The sequence below is a fragment of the Rhagoletis pomonella genome, unplaced genomic scaffold, assembly GCF_013731165.1.
Source record: "Rhagoletis pomonella isolate Grant_MI unplaced genomic scaffold, Rhpom_1.0 Rhpom_scaffold_00171, whole genome shotgun sequence".
Classification (NCBI taxonomy): Eukaryota; Metazoa; Arthropoda; class Insecta; order Diptera; family Tephritidae; genus Rhagoletis; species Rhagoletis pomonella.
The window spans coordinates 71,870-74,528 of record NW_023458725.1 but is presented as its reverse complement, the minus strand read 5'-3'; positions in this window follow the sequence as shown (position 1 = coordinate 74,528).

The following is a 2,659-nucleotide window of genomic DNA, read 5'->3' as shown; positions in this document are numbered from 1 at the left end:
ACGTTGGGCGCCAGTAAATTAAACACGGTAAGTTGGTTTAATTATCTATCTATGTAGGAGTAGCCGGTATAGTGAACAGTTAAAGTCGCGAGTCTGCCAAAGAGTGATTTATCAACAAAATGAAACGATCAGGCTAACCAAAATCATCTAACACTATTACATATTCGTTCTTATTGCTACCCTGCTCTAGCTTACTGCTACCCTATCCTCGCTATGTTTTTTTTTATTGTCGCTGCGCTGCCGTTATAGTTGCTGCTAACGCCCCCGCTACTGCCGCAGTTGATGTGTTGCAATTCAATATGCTCTATTGCTTGTTTTACTGTTGTTGTTGTCATGCCCCAAACAGCAGACTCGTCGTCAGCATTTCTTCTGGGAAAGGAATGTTTGGCCAGCTGCCCTTGCCGTATAAGCAGTATGTGCAGTTCTTATTACTTGTTGATATTTTCAAATTTAGCTGGAATGAATAGTGCCATCATTGCACTTGTTGCTAATATTCTTTGCTGATTGGAATTTATAAATTTTAGTTGCAATAACAAGTGTCAGTTTTCTATGCGCTGAAGTTGATGAGCGCGTAGCTGGTGTTAACTTATATCTTCATTCGTATTTTTTCTGTTGCGCCAATTGACAATTGACCGATAGGTAACAAAGCGTTGGATATTATCTCTGGCCCATGGATGAGGGAAAACCTATAGAGGACTCAAGCCAACTTTTGTTTGCTCTAAAAAAAAGTTCTTCGTGTCTACAGGACCTATTCCAACGAATTTTGAACCAGAGATGAAATATCTCATCTTTTCATTAAATTCTTTTAAATTTTCATCAGATAGCCTGATGCGATATTTCATTTGTCCCGTTAAAACGTTAAATTTATCATTGAATTGGTCGCAGCCAGAGTTTTCCATTATTTCATAAAGGCTTTGACGAGTAACCCAAATGATATTTGAGCTCGTTCCTCTAAAGAAAATAATCATATAATTGGGCCTTTAAAGTCATGGTTATTCTCCGAGCGAGCTACAAGACGGGCAGTACGGTCACAACTGTTAAAATCCGTAGTATAACGTGACGAGTTGCTCGTTCACGACTGTTGCGATTCGAGCCCAGGCAGAAGCGTAATTATTACTCGCATATATTAGGTTTAAAAAATTTTCGTTACTAAGATTATATTTGAATAAATATACATACTTATGTACATAAAGTATGAATTATCTTTATGAGTTTTAATTTAAGTAAGTTCATGTACATACATACATATTTACGAATACATAAATGTAAGTGCGGAAATAAATACTTCTTTAATATGAAATTTCAAACAATATTTAAAAAAAAATAAAATTATATAAATAAATTATATACTTACTGCACATATAGAGACCAAGCCCTTTCATTTGACACCTCATGTTTGAAAGTCGAATGAACGGTGAAAATCTTATGCAATTAACAAAATTGCCTTCGCATAGAATAGTATATCTGGCCATACCAATTAAATCTAAAGGTGACCACCCCCGAAACATATTTGTTTAAACAAGCTGGCTATCCGGGACTCAATAATTTCTTCTCAAACATAAACTGGATAGACCTTTACAAGCTTGATGCGATCGATGAAAAAGTTAACCTATTTTATGCACTTGTCTTTGAAGGCATCGCGCGGTTTGTTCCAGTAGTTCGTAGGAGAAACAAGAAATTCCCTATCTGGTTTACTAAGCAATTAATAACAAAAATTAAACTTAAAAAGGCATCTCACGCTTCTTACAAGAATAATAATTCAAGCGTTAGTTACAGCAAGTATCGTGCTCTACGGCTCGAATGTAAAACCATCAGTGCAGCCTGTTATAAGAAATACGTCGCAAGGGTGGAAAACAGTCTCAAATCAGATGCAAACAAGTTCTGGAGCTATAATAAAAATAAACGGCGAAATTGCATTGATATTCCAACAACTGTAACATGGGAAAGTACGTCAGCAAGTAATGAAGAAGTAACCTATTTGCTTCGTATTTCAAAAGTACATATACCCACCGTCCATGGCCGGGTAATATTGGCATAGATACATCATATCTGACAGGAAGTGACGCTGATTTAAACAACTTTGACACCTGCTATAACGATGTCTTTACACAGCTCTTAAAACTGAATACTCGAAAAGGGGCAGGCCCAGATGTGTTGCCAAACGTGTTTTTGAAAAACTGTGCTATTAGCCTTTGCGAACGAATATGTCACATCTTCAGCAAATCCCTTCAAACCGGGATCTTCCCCTCTGCCTGGAAGGTAGCTTATATTAGCCCTATTCATAAATCCGGCACGAGATCGAATGTCTGTAATTATCGACCAATATGCATCCAGTCGTCGCTGGCTAAGCTACTGGAGAAAATGGTACTGCCTCATATGACCTTTGCTTTCAAAAACATTATAACTACCACGCAACACGGATTCATTGCTGGCAGGTCAACGGCCACTAACCTGTATCAGTATATTAATTACGCTTTGGACGCAATGGGCGACAGTAAAGATGTCCATGCAATTTATACGGATTTCAGTAAGGCTTTTGACATGGTGGACCATAGCATACTAATCTAGAAACTTGGCTCATACGGAGTAAAAGGAAACGCTTTGGAATGGTATCGATCCTACCTGTGTAATAGGCATCTGCAAGTCAGAGTTAATGGCC